This window comes from Arachis ipaensis, chromosome B6 (assembly GCF_059453495.1).
Source record: "Arachis ipaensis isolate K30076 ecotype BB chromosome B6, ASM5945349v1, whole genome shotgun sequence".
NCBI lineage: Eukaryota > Viridiplantae > Streptophyta > Magnoliopsida > Fabales > Fabaceae > Arachis > Arachis ipaensis.
The window spans coordinates 78,287,080-78,304,876 of record NC_142441.1 but is presented as its reverse complement, the minus strand read 5'-3'; the positions used below and the strand labels follow the sequence as shown (position 1 = coordinate 78,304,876).

The window sequence follows — 17,797 nt, the reverse complement described above, 5'->3', positions numbered from 1 at the left end:
TATTATCTCCATCAATTGTGACATCAATTGGTTATTGCTCCACTTAGTTAACCTCTAACTATGAAGGAAAGTCAAGTGAAGATAATCAATTTGAGTCCACAAGTCCTAGTCTAATCCTATGGAGAGACTAGAGTTAGTGTCATTCAAATCACTTAGCATTTTTCCAATTGTCAATCAACAAAGGACCTTGATAATTCAAGTATCTCCAATCACACAACCCCTAAGCCAAGAGTGAAGAACTACTCCATAGCTATAGTTGACATTTTCTCAAACAATTGGTGAGCAATAATGGAAGACATCATGAAATTGAGAAGAGAAACTAAATTAAAGCTATCTATTGCAAACAATTAACAACAATCAATAATTGACAACAATTAACATGAAATTCCTCAATTCATTAATAGAAATCAAAGTAACAAAGTCTAGATCCAAGATCTACAATGCTAGAGTAACAAATACACTAAATTGGGAGTAGAAGAGAAGGATCTACAACTAGAACAATATAGAATTGAAACAAATTCAGATCTTACCAAACGATTCAAGTGCAATTGGAATGAGAAAGCTAAAAACCTAGAGAGAAGTTGGAGTTTCTCTCTCTAAAAATGTAACTTCCAAAAGTAACTAACCAAAATTGAGTAAAAGATGAGTTCTCCTTCTATCCTTGGTCCTTTTAATCTTTTCCCGCCAGAATTTCACTCAGAATTGGGCCAGCAGCTTCTCTGAAATCGCCAGGCATGTTTTCATTAAAGAGGTCACGTATGCGTCGATGGGCTTTTCACGATCCACGCGTACGCCTCTATGAGATTTTTCCCATCCACGCGAATGCGTTCCTTTCTCGCGCGCCAATCCAGATCCCAGCTCCCACGCGTGCGCGTCGGTGCTACTGCTCCAAAACTCCATTTTTTTGGGCCTTCCACTTGTGCATGCTTCCTCTCCCTCTTCTAGACCATTCTTGCCCCTATAGGCTATGAAATTACTCAACAAATAGATCACGGCATTGAATGGTAATAAAGGGTGATAAAAATATGGCTTATTTAGGGCCTAAAGAGCATGTTTTCAACCATTAAGTGAAATTGGGAAGGAAACACAAAAACATGCATTTTATATGGATAAGTGTAATGGAATGTTGATAAAATCATCCTAATTACACACAAAATGTACCATGAAATAGTGGTGCATCAACCACATGAACCGTTTGAAGTTTATTATGACGCCTCATTGAAAGTCTTGGGTTGTGTGTTAATGAAACACCGGAATGTGGTAGCTTATGCTATGCGTCAGCTAAGACCACATGAGGTAAATTACCCAACTCATGACTTGGAATTGGCGGCAGTTGTGTTTGCTTTGAAGATTTGGAGGCACTACTTGTACAGAGTAAGGTGATAAACCCCAATTTTGTGGTTTATCTTTTGTTGTTTTTAGGGGATTTTATCGACTTTTCTCACATTTATTCAATGAAATAGCATGGTTTTGTAATTCTCCCTTAATTTGTGCTTAAATATAAAAACATGCATTTTAGGCCTTTAATTTGCTAGTTTTAATTCACCTTTGATTCCACTAGATGCCTTGATGTGTTTGTTAGTGAATTCAGGTTGGAAAGGCTAGGAATGGATCAAAGGAGTGAAGAGAAAAGCATACAAAGTACAGAATTCAAAAAAAATCAAGGATTTGGTGTGCATTCATCGATGCACACACGTAACAGACGTGCACGCGTGGATATGAAGTTGCATGGCGACATGTACGCGTGACATGACGCGTATGCGTGGAAAGTAAAATGCCAAGTGACGTGTACGCATGACCCATGCATACGCGTCGTAGCTCGCACGTGACTTCATTAAAGTGAAAACGTTGGGGGCGATTTCTGAGCTTTCTAGTCCCAAATCCAACTGATTCCAGGAACTATTTCATGCAGAATTGAAGATTGGACAAGGGGGGCACTTAGGATAGTTATGATGAGCCTTTAGTTAGTTTTCTAGAGAGAGAAGCTCCCTCCTCTCTCTAGAATTAGGTTAGGATTAAGTTAAATTCTCTTAGATCTAGGTTTAATTTCTTGATTTCATCTTGTTTCCCTTACAATTTCTAGTTCTATTGTCTTGATTCTCCTATTTTCTCTTGTTAATTTCTCAATTTGGTTATTTCTATGTTGCGAAAACTTTTGTCAATTTAAATTTCCTTTAATGGAATTTGAGGTATCTCAAGTTAATTTTGCTTCCTTTAGTTGTTGTTGTTGATTTCTTGTATTGGGTAGTAGTAGATTTCATTAATCCTTGCAATTTATGATGCTTTCCTTTTATGCCTTCCAAGTGTTTGACAAAATGCTTGGTAGGATGTTAGAGTAGCTTTTGAGCATTCTTGGCTTAGAAAGAGAAATTGGGCAATCTTGAGTAATTAATACCCAACTTACGTTGGTGATCTATGGTTGTTAGTTAATATTGTTTCCATTGACTCTAATCTCTTGCTAATTCAATTAGTAGGTTGATTAGGACTTTTGGATTGAGATTAACTAGTCTTATTTAACTTTCTCTCATGTGAAGATAATTTTGTACCTTCTTCTATTATTGGAGATGACTAAATAAGATAAGCTCTTGGTAATTATTGTACGATCATTAATGAGTAGGATGGAAAGCTTAACTCTCAACCCTTACCATGAATGTCTCTCTTTAGTAATTGCTTTCCTTAATTGCTCGCTTAGTTTATTTTCTTGTTCTTTTATCAATCAAACCCCCCTTTGTGATACCATAACCAATAATACGCATACCTCACTGCAATTCCTTGAGAAGACGACCCGAGGTTTAAATATTTTTGTTATTTTTATTGGGGTTTGTACTTGTGACAACCACAAATTAAACTTTGATTGAGCATTGCTCGTCGGTTAGGAACTATACTATCAATGAAGTTATTTCCTCTTTTACCTAGAAGAAATTCTTATACCGACAACTTTCTTACATCATAAGCTTTAGAGTCTTTTTTATCACAAGAGTCTCAAGTACATCTTTGATTAGAAAGAGCTCAATATATACCAAAGAAAATGGATGGAGCTACTGAAAGAGTATGATTTTGAACTAAGTTATTATCCCAGGAAGGCTAATGTTGTAGCGGATGCCTTAAGAAGGAAGTTATTGACTATCGCTTGGATGAGGATTAATGATGAGGATTTAGCAAACAAGTTTACAGAGCTTAAGTTGGATATTTGTGAGATTGATGGAAACGCTTGTTTAAACCAATTGCATATCTTAAGTACTTTCAAGGCAGAAGTTCAGAGGGCCCAAAAAGACGAACAAGAGCTTCAGAGAATGTTTCAACCAATTGGAAAAGAAAGGCAAGGAGAGTTCACTAAAGACAATAAAGGTATATGGAAGTATAAGGGGTGGATTTTTGTGCCAGATGTTGGGAGTTTGAGGCAAGAATTATTAACGGAGGCTCAAAATAGCAGATTCTCTATTCATTCAAGAAGTACGAAGATGTATCATGATCTAAAGAAAATTTTTTCGTTGCCTTGGATGAAGGGTGATGTAGCTTCACTTGTTTCTAAATGTCTAATGTGTCAAAAGATGAAGATAAAGCACTAAAGACAGTCGGGAATGCTACAACCTTTGGAGATTCCTCAATGGAAGTAGGAAGGAATTTCTATGTACTTCGTAACAGGTTTATCGAGGACTAGGTTAGAATTTGATGCGGTTTGGGTGATCATGGATCGCTTAACCAAGTCCGCTCACTTTCTACCTATCCGAGTGAATTATTCATTAGAAAAATTGGTGAGATTGTACATTAAAGAGATAGTGAGATTGAACTATGTGCCAACAACGATAGTATCAGACTGAGATCCCCGATTCACATCAAGGTTTTGGGTAGCTTTCAAAGAGCTTTCGATACGAGACTATGTCTCAACACAGCATATCATCCACAAACTGATGGACAGTCGGAGAGGACTATTTAGACTTTGCTCATATGCTAAGGGCGTGAGTGTTGGATCAACTAGGAAGTTGGGACCATTATATGCCATTGGTGGAGTTTCTACTGTGTTGGTATGAAGCGGGTGAATCAACTGTGTTGGGACCGGATTTGGTAGCAAGACCACAGAGAAGATCAAGAAATTTGAGCTAGAATTCTAACTGCACAGAGCCGACAGAAAAGTTACGCGGACCAGAGGAGGAAGCCGTTAGAGTTCGAAGAAGGTGAACACGTATTTCTAAAGGCCACCCCAATGACTGGGATTGGTAGAGCGATAAAGAGGAAGAAGTTGAACCCGAGATACATAGGGTCGTTTGAGGTGTTGAGGTGAGTCAGGCCAGTGGATTGTCAAATAGTCTTGCCACCGCATTTGTCTAACCTGCATGACGTATTCCATGTGTCAGAATTTTGTAAGTACACATCGGATGCGGTTCATGTGTTAAAGCCTGAGTCGGTTGAATTGAAGGAGAAATTGACATTTCAAGTCACGCCAGTGAGGATTGATAACACTAGTGTGAAGAAGCTACGCAGAAAACAAGTTCTGTTAGTGAAAGTGGCCTGGAGAAGAGCTGGGATTGAAGAACACACTTGGAAATTAGAGTCATAGACGCGGAAGGATTATCCCAAGTTATTCTTAGGTAATTCATAAATTTTGTAGACAACATTTTTAATTTGATGGGGAGAATGTAAAACTAGAAGTTAATTACTGTTTAATCAAAATAAAATAATAAATTAATTATCGGATATAGGTTCAGAAAATTAGAAGTGTTAATTTTAAAATTTGAAAGTGAAAATTGAATTCAGTGAATTTTTCCGAATGGGAAAATATAATTTTCTACGGAAAATTGCTAAAAAGGCGAACTGGTAAATTAGCCAACAGTACCGGCTTTAGTGTGTCTAGTACTATGTGAGAGTGATAAAAACTATAGAAAAACTTAAAAAAGTAATTAAAATTAAAACCAGGCACTAATCTTAAATGTTTTGGCCTGAAGTTGGGTCAAACAAACCAAAAATGCTATGCGGTTACAGCAGGGTGATGGGATATTTTTGTGGAAAAACGAATTTCTCCAAAACACACAAAACTAACCGGCAAGTGCACCGGGTCACATCAAGTAATAATAACTCACGGGAGTAAGGTCGATCCCACAGGGATTGAAGGATTGAGCAATTTTAGTTTAGTGGTTGATTTAGTCAAGCGAATCAAGATTTGGGTGAGAGATTTGTGATTTGCAGAATTTAAATTGCATAGAAAGTAAAGGGAATGGGTAATTGGCATGAAATTAAAGAGAACTGAAATTTAAAGTGCTGAATCTTAAAGAACAAGAAATTAAATGGCAGAAACTTAGAATGCAAGAAATGTAAATTGCAGAATCTTAAAGTGCAAGAAATGTAAATGGCTTGAATTGTAAAGGGAATTGGCAATTGGATTTGCAGAATTTAAACAAGGAAAAGTAAATTCCAACAAACAGAGAAGTAAAGGATGACTTGAATCGAACCGGATCTTAAAACAGAAATGTGAATGAGATTTAAAAACATTAAACAGAGGATGTAAAATTGGAATTCAGATCTCAGGACTCAAGAGACTAGATAACCAAGTCTAGATCTCAATGCCTTCCTAGATCCAACAAGAGTAATTGCAAAGGAAATGTAAATTGCAGAGAAAGTAGATGAGGGAGCAAGTAATAGAAACTAAAATTCAATTAAGCAGAGAATTAAACAAGATCCCAAGGTGAGATTGAAACAGAAGTTCTTCAATTCTCCACCCAATATCCAAAGCAAGAAAATTAAAGAGTGCTGGGCAAGAACAAGGAAGAAGAGAGATCAATTCTCCTCCCCAATTCTCTTGAATTAAAATAACAATGCTAGAATGTAAAATGAGCTCTCTGCTGCAAGTATTGAAAAATTCTAAAAAGGAAGCTCTCCTAAAAACTTAAATCCTATGCTATTTATACACTTTCTTCAAATGGTCTTCAAGCCTTCAATTGGGCCTTTGCTCTTGATGGAATTGGGTTGATAGAGGCCTTGGTTGATTGCTCTTGGAGTTTGGAGAAGAACCGAATTGAACCGGGTTTGGAATCATGAAAGCTTGAGTAAAAGTTTGAGTAAAAGTTTGAGGCAAACTTTTACTCCAACTTTTCACATCAGCCACCCTCTTTTGCTGATACCAACGTTGGGGCAAAAGTTAGGGGTCAAACTTTTGCTCCAACGTTGGCCTCCCCTTGCACACTCATGGCACCAACGTTAGCCAAAAAGTTAGAGGCTAACGTTGGCGCAAACTTTTGCTCTCCAGGGTGTGTTGTTCATGCGCCAACGTTTGCCAAAAAGTTAGGGGCGAACGTTGGCGCAAACTTTTGCTCTCCAGGGTGTTGATTTGTGATGCCAAAAGTTTGCCAAAAAGTTTGAGGCAAACTTTTGCTCCAGCTTTTTGCCCAAAAGTTTGCATAAAAGTTTGAGGCAAACTTTTGGTCCAGCTTTTTGCTCCCTAGTTCATTTTCACTTATTCCAAAAGTTTGAGGCAAACTTTTGCTCAAACTTTTTGTCCTCTCTTCCTCCTAGCCATTCCTTCTTGCTTCAACCTTTCTCCAAGCTTTCTTCACCTATCATTAATCAACCAAAGACATCAAAGCTATGCTCAAAATCATGAGATATTCATTCTTTCATAATATGTGACAATTATAGCATAAAACCTCATGAAATAGCATGAATTCATACATGGTTGATTAAATCAAAGGAAACATGAAAATCTACCCAATTGGCTTGCTTATGGCTCAATAAAGTGCATAATTTAATTGTAAACAAAAGAAAAAGGCTAGTGAAACTAGGCTAAGATGACTTGTCATCACAGGGCCAAGTTGGGCTAAAGCCCAACATATATATACCCTTTTTAATGAGCCATTCAGCTTATTCACCATATTTCAGAAATACATGCAGCTAAGATTCAAAGGTGAAGGAAGAGAGCTTGACACTATTAACTCATCACATTTAGAATGCTCCATTTGAACATGTGTAGCTCTAGAAAAGCTCCTTCGAGTGCATAGAGGTCAGATCCTGACAGCATCTACAGTGCTTTCTCTGTCTCTGAATTAGACTTTTGCTCCAGCTCCTCAATTTCAGCCAGAAAATACCTGAATTTGCTTAAAAACACATAAACTCAAAGTAAAATCCAAAAAGATGAATTTTACACTAAAACCTATGAAAATATAATAAAACATAAATAAAATATGCTAAAAACTATATGAAAATGATGCCAAAAAGCGTATAAAATATCCGCTCATCATAACACCAAATTTAAACTGTTGCTTGTCCCTAAGCAACTAAAAACAAAGTAGGATAAAAAGAAGAGTAAGATACAATAAATCTCAGAGTTTTCAATGAAGTTCAGTTTCAATTTGACGAGCGGGACTTAGCAGCTTTTTGCTTCTGAATAGTTTTGGTATCTCACTATCCATTGAAGCTCAGAAGTGTTGGCATCCTTGGGAACTTAGACTTCAGATGATATAATTGACTCTTCTAGTTTAGTTCTTTTTTATTCTTGAACACAGCTTTTAGAGTCTTGGCCGTGGCCCTAAGCACTTTGTTTTCCAATATTACCACCGGATACATAAATGCCACAGACACCTAACTGGGTGAACCCTTTCGAATTGTGATTCAGCTTTTCTAGAATCCCCAGATAGAGGTGTCCAGAGTTCTTAAACACACCCTTTTAGAAATAGAGAGGTGCATAAAGATAGATAATCATGCACTAGAAATAGGAAACAGACATAAAATATAATAGCAAACAGAAAATAACTTAGGCAAGAGAATTAAGGGAATGGGTCCACCTTAGTGATTGCGACTGCTGCTCCTTCTAGAGAAGCCACTGGTCCGCTCGATTTCTTCTATGTCACGCCCCTGCCTCTGTTGTTCTTCCCTAATGGTTCTTTGATCTTCTCTTGTCTCATGGAGGATGTGGACTGCTCCTGGTGGTCTAACTTCAGCTGATCTACGTTTGAACTCCACTCTCATAGAGAGGTGTTCAGTTGATTGATAAACCCCAATTTTAGGGTTTATCTTGTGCTTAATTTAGTAGATTTTATCCAGTAAACTCACACTTATTCATATAATTCGCATGTTTTACATTTTCCTTCCTAATTTTGTGCTATGATTGAAAACATGCTTCTTTGGCCTTAAATTTGCTAATTTTAATCCTCTCTTATTACCATTCGATGTAGTGATATGTTTGTTAAGTGTTTTCAGAGTTTATAGGGCAGGAATGGCTTAGAGGATGGAAAGGAAGCATGCAAAAGTGGAAGAAATACAAGAAATTGAAGGAGTTGCTAAGTTGTCAAGCCTGACCTATTTGTACTAAATCAATCATAACTTGAGCTACAAAGGTCCGAATGAGGCGGTTCTAGTTGCGTTGGAAAGCTAACATTCGGGGCTTCAAAATGATAGGCAATTTTTCATAGTTGCCATGTAGTTAGGTGACGTGCATGCGTGGATCACGCGTGGCCTTGCGAAAGTTTAGCGACGCGTACGCGTGACCGAGCCACGTGCTGCACGTATCTGAAAGCACTGGGGGAAATTTCTGGGCTGTTTTTGGCCTAATTTTAAGCCCGAAAACACTGATTAGTGACTGTAAAGTGAAGGAATCAATACACAACATTCATTCACAACACATTAGGTTTAGATGTAGTTTCTTAGGGAGAGAAGCTCTCTCCTCTCTCTAGGTTTTAGGTTTCTTGGTTTTAATTCTTCTGAATTTCATATTTATATCTTAGTTCAATTTAGTTTCTTTTCTCATGTTAGATTTGATTTTCTATTTAATGCAATTTGAGGTATTTCATATTTATTGCTTCTTCCATTATTTGTTATCAGTGATTTTGCAATTGTTGGTTTTAGTATTTACATTCTCTTATTGCTTTTCTATGCTTTTATTTTGCGCCCACCAAGTGTTTGACCAAATGCTTGGTTGGATTTTAAATTAGATTTTTATATTCTTAGCTTGGATTGAGTAATTAGAGACTCTTGAATTATCAAAGGTCTTTTATTGATTGGTGATTGAGATTTTCTAGTTGGCTTGAGATTCACTAACACTGGTCTTTGACTAGGACTTGTGAACTTAAGTTAACTTTACTCAGTTGACTTTCCTTCATTGTTAGAGGTTAGCTAAGTGAAGCAAAAGGTAATTACCATCATAATTGACAATGATAATGAGGATAGGAATTCTAATTATCAATCCTTGCTAGGACTTTTCTTAATTGTTAGTTTATTTTTTTGTCATTTACATTACTTGTTCCACATTTCAAAAATCCAAAAAGATAGAATCCCATAACCAATAGTAACATACTTCCCTGCAATTCCTTGAGAGACGACCCGAGGTTTAATACTTCGGTTATTTTTATTGGGTTTGCTTAAGTGACAAACAAATTAAATTTGATTGAGGTTTAATTGTCGGTTTAGATCTATACTTACAACGCGCTTACTTTTGTGAAATTCTTTACCGACGATTTTTCCCGCATCAATTTTTGGCGCCGTTACCGGGGAATTGCAAATGTGTGTCTTATTATTGGTTATTGTATATATTTGCTTTTTGCTTGTTTGTTAGTTTTTGTTAATTTTAGGACTTTGTTGCTTATTTTTATTAGTTTTTGTTTTTATTTGCGACTATGAATTCTCATCACTTTGGCTATGAGTTTGGTTCAAATTATGTTGTAAGGAATGGAGGCTACAATGAGAATATGCATCAAGGATGGGACAATCAAAGATGGGAGGAGCCACAAGGATTTGATCAACCCTCTTGGCAACAACCTCCACCAACATACTATGACCAAGAGACATTCCAAGAGGCATACTAAGATAATGGCTATGGTGAGCACTCTTTTGATATCAACAACCACCACCATACACCTATGAACCCCCTCCTCAACATAGTTTTGAACCACCATACTCACAAGCCCATTTCCACCATTCACCTCCATATGACCCTAATCCTTATCCACTATACCAACCACCATATGAACCATATGAACTATACATAGAACCACCCTAATTCCAACCCAATTACCCCCAAGAACCACCACATCAATATACACCATCTCCATATCCTCATCAAGAAGAATCACCTTTGTATTATGAGCCCTTTCTCCTAACAAATGAACCCTCCTATCAACCCCAAGCTCCCATAGATGATACCTTTAATGTTATTCGCCAAGGGCAAAGAGAGCTTCAAATCACACTTACCTCTGCTCTCACTTGTCTCAGCTATACTCTCCAAACTCTTATATCGCATGTGGATCCATCAATACCAAAGCAACATGATCCCAATTATGCTATTGACATGGAACAAGAGAGAAGGGATCGGCTTAGGGACTTAATGGATCGGGTTCATGAATTCACAAAAGAAGCAAGAGGAGGTCCAAAAGGTAGAGGTAGTAGAATCCTTAAAGAAAGCTGTCAAAAGGTGGAAGATATCAAGGAGGATTTTCATTTCGTACTAGAGCAAGTGGAGAAAGTCGAAATTATCGAAGAAGAAGTAGTTGAAGACTTAGGAGATGCGAAACCTCCACGGGAAGCTCAAGTTATAGAGCCTCCTTCCAAGACGTTTGTATTTGATGTTTAGGAAGGTGTACAACCACCAAGGCATATCATGGTTGAAGACTTGGAGGAGGTTGATCATGAGATGGATTCAATCATTGATGAATTCTTATCTAAAATTGAATTCTCTCCCACTAGACTTGGCATGGAGATTAAAGAAAAAGGGGCACAACCTCCCATTCTCTTGGTAAGTGGTGCACGAAATTGTGATGTCCAGGCTTGAGCAATCCCTGGCAACGTGAGCAACTTGGTACGCGTAATCGTGATTACACTTTAATGATGTAAAATTCATGGCTCTTTCTTTCCCTGGCAATGGCGCCAAGAACATGGTGCCAATACCATGGTTCACAACTTCGATACAACTAACCAGCAAGTGCACTGGGTCGTCCAAGTAATACCTTACGTGAGTAAGGGTCGAATCCCACGGAGATTGTTGGTATGAAGCAAGCTATGGTCACCTGGAAAATCTCAGTCAGGCGGATATAAAGTGATAATGGTGTTTTCGAATATTATATAATAAAATAGGGATAGAGATACTTATGTAAATCATTGGTAGGAATTTCAGATAAGCGAATGAAGATGTTTTTCGTTCCTCTGAACCTCTGCTTTCCTGCTATCTTCATCCAATCAGTCTTACTCCTTTCCATTGCTGGCTTTATGTGATACATCACCACTGTCAATGGCTACTTTCGGTCATCTCTCGGGAAAATGATCCAATGCCCTGTCACGGCACGGCTAATCATCTGGAGGCATCACCCTTGCCAATGGCTTTATCTTATCCTCTCAGTGAATAATATGCTCACGCACCCTGTCACGGCACGGCTATTCATCTGTCGGTTCTCGATCATGCTGGAATAGGATTTACTATCCTTTTGCGTCTGTCACTAACGCCCTGCAATCGCGAGTTAGGAGCTCGTCACAGTCATTCAATCATTGAATCCTACTCGGAATACCACAGACAAGGTTTAGACCTTTCGGATTCTCTTGAATGCCGCCATCATTCTAGCTTACGCCATGAAGATTCCGGTTACGAGATCAAAGAGATATTCATTCTAGCTTATTTCATGTAGAACAGAAGTGTTTGTCAGGCACGCGTTCATAAGGGAGAAGGTTGATGAGCGTCACACATAATCATCACCTTCATCACGTTCTTGGGTGCGAATGGATATCTTAGAAGCGAAATAAGATGAATTGAATGGAAAACAGTAGTACTTTGCATTAATCTTTGAGGAACAGCAGAGCTCCACACCTTAATCTATGGAGTGTAGAAACTCTACCGTTGAAAATACATAAGTGAAAGGTCCAGGCATGGCCGAGAGGCCAGCCCCCATGGTCTAAGAACTATGCGTTCCCAGATGTCTAATACAATAGTAAAAGGTTCTATTTATAATAAACTAGTCACTGGGGTTTACATGAGTAAGTAATTGATGCATAAATCCACTTCCGGGGCCCACTTGGTGTGTGCTTGGGCTGGGCTTGAGTGTTGCACGTGTAGAGGTCCTTCTTGGAGTTGAACGCCAGCTTTTGTGCCAGTTTGGGCGTTCAACTCTGGTTTTGGCTCCTTTTCTGGCGCTGGACGCCAGATTTGGGCAGAAAGCTGGCGTTTAACGCCCGTTTACGTCATCTATTCTTGGCCAAAGTATGGACTATTAAATATTGCTGGAAAGCCCTGGATGTCTACTTTCCAACGCAATTGGAAGCGCGCCATTTCGAGTTCTGTAGCTCCAGATAGTCCACTTTGAGTGCAGGGAGGTCAGAATCCAACAGCATCAGCAGTCCTTCTTCAACCTCTGAATCTGATTTCTGCTCAAGTCCCTCAATTTCAGCCAGAAAATACCTGAAATCACAGAAAAACACACAAGCTCATAGTAAAGTCCAGAAATGTGAATTTAACATAAAAACTAATGAAAACATCCCTAAAAGTAACTAGATCCTACTAAAAACATACTAAAAACAATGTCAAAAAGCGTATAAATTATCCGCTCATCACAACACCAAACTTAAATTGTTGCTTGTCCCCAAGCAACTGAAAATCAAATAGGATAAAAAGAAGAGAATATACTACAAATTCCAAACTATCAATGAAACAGAGCTTCAATCATATGAGCGGGACTTATAGCTTTTTGCCTCTTGAATAGTTTTGGCATCTCACTCTATCCATTGAAGTTTAGAATGATTGGCATCTATAGGAACTTCAGATTTCGAATAGTGTTATTGACTCTCCTAGTTCAGTATGATGATTCTTGAACACAGCTTCTTTATGAGTCTTGGCCGTGGCCCTAAGCACTTTGTTTTCCAGTATTACCACCGGATACATAAATGCCACAGACACATAATTGGGTGAACCTTTTCAGATTGTGACTCAGCTTTGCTAAAGTCCCCAATTAGAGGTGTCCAGGGTTCTTAAGCACACTCTTTTTTTGCTTTGGACCTTGACTTTAACCGCTCAGTCTCAAGTTTTCACTTGACACCTACACGCCACAAGCACATGGTTAGGGACAGCTTGGTTTAGCTGCTTAGACCAGGATTTTATTCCTTTAGGCCCTCCTATCCACTGATGCTCAAAGCCTTAGGATCCTCTTTATTTACCCTTGCCTTTTGGTTTTAAGGGTTACTGGCTTTTTGCTCTTGCCTTTTGGTTTTAAGAGCTTTTTGCTTTTTCTGCTTGCTTTTTCTTTCTATTTTTTTTCGCCTATTCTTTTTTTTTTTCTGCAAGCTTTGTTCTTTGCTGCTTTTTCTTGCTTCAAGAATCATTTTTATGATTTTTCAGATTATCAAATAACATGTTTCCTAGTCATCATTCTTTCAAGAGCCAACATATTTAACATTCTTAGACAACAACTTCAAAACACATATGCACTGTTCAAGCATACATTCAAAAAACAAGAAGCATTGTCACCACATCAATATAATTAAACTAAGTTCAAGGATATGTTCGAAACTCATGTACTTCTTGTTCTTTTGAATTAAAACATTTTTCATTTAAGAGAGGTGATGGATTCATAGGACATTTATAACTTTAAGACAAAGTTACTACTACTAATGATCATGTAATGAAGACACAAACATAGATAGCACATAACATAGAAAACGAAAAACAGAAGAAATAAGAACAAGGAATGAATCCACCTTAGTGATGGTGGCGTTTCCTTCTTGAGGAACCAATGATGTCCTTGAGCTCTTCTATGTCTCTTCCTTGTCTTTGTTGCTCCTCCCTCATTGCTTTTTGATCTTTTCTTATTTCATGAAGCATGATGGAGTGCTCTTGATGTTCCACCCTTAGTTGTCCCATATTGGAACTCAATTCTCCTAGGGAGGTGTTGATTTGCTCCCAATAGTTTTGTGGAGGAAAGTGCATTTGAGGCATTTCCGGAATCTCATGGTGATGAGCTTCATACGCCTCTTGAGCTCCATGAATGGGCTCTCTTGCTTGCTCCATCTTCTTCTTAGTGATGGGCTTGTCCTCTTTAATGAAGATATCTCCCTCTATGTCAATTCCAGCCGAATTGCATAGGTGGCAGATGAGGTGAGGAAAGGCTAACCTTGCCATAGTGGAGGACTTGTCAGCCACCTTGTAGAGTTCTTGAGGTATAATCTCATGAACTTCCACCTCTTCTCCAATCATGATGCTATGGATCATGATGGCCCGGTCTATAGTAACTTCAGACCGGTTGCTAGTGGGAATGATTGAGCATTGAATGAACTCCAACCATCCTCTAGCTATAGGCTTGAGGTCCAATCTTCTTAGTTGAACCGGCTTGCCGTTGGAGTCAATCTTCCATTGAGCTCCTTCTACACATATGTCCATAAGGACTTGGTCCAACCTTTGATCAAAGTTGACTCTCCTTGTGTAGGGGCGTGCGTTCTCTTCTATGTTTGGCAAGTTGAACGCCAACCTCACATTTTCCAGACTAAAATCTAAGTATTTCCCCCAAACCATTGTAAGATAGTTCTTTGGATCCGGGTTCCTACTTTGATCATGGTTCTTGGTGATCCATGCATTGGCATAGAATTCTTGAACCATTAGGATGCCGACTTGTTGGATGGGATTTGTTAGAACTTCCCAACCTCTTCTTTGAATTTCATGTCGGATCTCCGGATACTCATTTCTTTTGAGTTTGAAAGGGACCTCAGGGATCACCTTCTTCTTGGCCACAACATCATAGAAGTGGTCTTGATGGGCTTTGGAGATGAACCTTTCCATCTCCCATGACTCGGATGTGGAAGCTTTTATCTTCCCTTTCCCTCTTCTAGAGGATCCTCCGGTCTTAGATGCCATCAATGGTAATGGAAAAACAAAAAAAGCTATGCTTTTACCACACCAAACTTAGAATATTGCTCGCCCTTGAGCAATAAACAAAAGAATAGAAGAAGAAAAAGAAGAAATATGGAGAGGGAGAGGGAGATGTGGTTTCGGCCAAGAGGAGTGTAGAGGGGTGTGTTGTGTGAATTTGATGAAGAATGGAGGTCTTTATATAGGGAAGGGAGGGGGGGTTAAGGTTCGGCCATATGGGTGGGTTTGGGTGGGAAATTGGTTTTGAATTTTGAAGGTAGGTGGAGTTTATGAGGTAGGTTTATGGGGAAGAGTGGATGGATGTGAGTGGTGAAGAGGTGATGGGGAAGAGAGTTTATGGGGTTGTGTGAAAGAGAGTGGTGAGAAGAAGTGAGTGGAGGTAGGTGGGGATCCTGTGGGATCCACAGATCCTGAGTGGATCCTGTGGGGTCCACAGATCTTGAGTGGATCCTGTGGGGTCCACAGATCCTGAGGTGTTCAAGGATTTACATCCCTGCACCCATTAGGCATGTAAAAATGCCTTTGTACCCAACTCTGGGCGTTCAGCGCCAGGCTGGTGGCCATTTTGGGCGTTCAACGCCCATTTGTGTGCCATTTCTGGCGTTGAACGCCAAAACCATGCCTGTTCTGGCGTTCAGCGCCCAGAAGCTGCCCATTTTGGGCGTTCAGCGCCAGCACCATGCTCTGTTCTGGCGCTGAACGCCAGACAGATGCTCCTCAAGGGTGTGATTTTTCTTCTGCTGTTTTTGATTCCGTTTTCAATTTTTATATTTATTTTGTGACTCCACATGATCATGAACTTACAAAGACATATAACTAAGAAAAATATAGTTAGATAAATAAAAAATTGGGTTGCCTCCCAACAAGCGCTTCTTTAATGTCAATAGCTTGACAGTGGGCTCTCATGGAGCCTCACAGATGTGTAGAGCTTTGTTGAGACTCTCCAACACCAAACTTAAAGTTTGGATATGGGAGTTCAACACCAAACTTAGAGTTTGACTGTGGGGGCTCTGGTTGACTCTGCCTTGAGAGAAGCTTTTTCTGCTTCCTCTCCATGGTTGCAGAGGGAGATCCTTGAGTTTTAAACACAAGGGAGTCCTCATTCCATTGAAGGACTATTTCACCTCTGTCAACATCAGTCACAGCTCTTGCTGTGGCCAGGAAAGGTCTTCCTAGGATGATGGATTCATCCTCTTCCTTTCCAGTATCCAGGACTATGAAATCAGTAGGGATGTAAAGGCCCTCAACCTTTACTAGCACATCCTCTACTTGTCCATAAGCCTGTTTTCTTGAGTTGTCTGCCATCTCTAATGAGATTCTAGCAGCTTGCACCCCATAGATTCCTAGTTTCTCTATTACAGAGAGGGGCATGAGGTTTATTCCTGAACCAAGGTCACACAGAGCCTTAAAGATCATGGTGCCTATGGTACAGGGTATTATGAACTTTCCAGGATCCTGTCTCTTCTGAGGCAATGTCAGTTGATCCAGATCACTTAGTTCATTGATAAACAAGGGAGGTTCAACTTCCCAAGTATCAATGCCAAATAATTTGGCATTCAGCTTCATGATTGCACCAAGAAACTTGGCAGTTTGCTCTTTAGTAACATCCTCATTCTCTTCAGAAGAGGAATACTCATCAGAGCTCATGAAGGGCATAAGGAGGTTCAATGGAATCTCTATGGTCTCTAGATGAGCCTCAGAGTCCTTTGGTTCCTCAGAGGGAAGCTCCTTATTGATCACTGGATGTCCTAGGAGGTCTTCCTCCTTGGGATTCACGTCCTCTCCTCTCCTCACAGGTTCGGCCATGGTGCTTATGTCAATGGCCTTGCACTCTCCTTTTGGATTCTCTTCTGTATTGCTTGGGAGAGTACTAGGAGGGATTTCAGTTATCCTTTTACTCAGCTGGCCCACTTGTGCTTCCAGATTTCTAATGGAAGATCTTGTTTCATTCATGAAACTTACAGTGGCCTTAGATAGATCAGAGACTAAGTTTGCTAAATTAGAAGTATTTTGTTCAGAGTTCTCTGTCTGTTGCTGAGTGGATGATGGAAAAGGCTTGCTATTGCTAAACCTGTTTCTTCCACCATTATTAAAGCCTTGTTGAGGCTTTTGATCCTTCCATGAGAAATTTGGATGATTTCTCCATGATGAGTTATAGGTTTTTCCATAAGGTTCACCTAAGTAATTCACCTCTACTATTGCAGGGTTCTCTGGATCATAAGCTTCTTCTTCATAAGAAGCCTCTTGAGTATTGTTGGATGCAGCTTGCATTCCATGCAGACTCTGAGAGATCATATTGACTTGCTGAGTCAATATTTTATTCTGAGCCAATATGGTATTCAGAGTATCAACTTCAAGAACTCCCTTCTTCATAGGCGTCCCATTACTCACAGGATTCCTTTCAGAAGTGTACATGAACTGGTTATTAGCAACCATGTCAATGAGTTCTTGAGCTTCTGCAGGCATTTTCTTTAGGTGAATGGATCCACCTGCAGAAGTGTCCAGTGACATCTTTGATAGCTCAGATAAACCATCATAGAATATATCCAGGATGGTCCATTCTGAAAGCATATAAGAAGGACACTTTTTGGTCAACTGTTTGTATCTTTCCCAAGCTTCATAGAGGGATTCACCTTCTTTCTGTCTGAAGGTTTGAACATCAGCTCTAAGCTTGCTCAGCTTTTGAGGAGGAAAGTACTTGGCTAAGAAAGCCGTGACCAGCTTATCCCAAGAGTTCAGGCTGTCTTTGGGTTGAGAATCCAACCATAATCTAGCTCTGTCTCTTACAGCAAAAGGGAAAAGCATGAGCCTGTAGACTTCAGGATCTACTCCATTAGTCTTAACAGTATCACATATATGCAAGAATTCAGTTAAGAACTGAAAAGGATCTTCAGATGGAAGTCCATGAAACTTGCAGTTCTGCTGCATCAGAGAAACTAATTGAGGTTTCAGCTCAAAGTTGTTTGCTCTAATGGC

At 39.3% G+C, this 17,797-nt stretch overlaps 1 non-coding gene across 1 annotated transcript; it reads left to right on the top strand.

The window, feature by feature from the left end:
* Positions 1 to 17,386: 17,386 nt before the first annotated feature.
* Positions 17,387 to 17,494, top strand: LOC148561449 (small nucleolar RNA R71). The gene has a single exon (XR_015886639.1). It is a non-coding gene; the product is annotated as a small nucleolar RNA R71 (small nucleolar RNA).
* Positions 17,495 to 17,797: the final 303 nt, after the last annotated feature.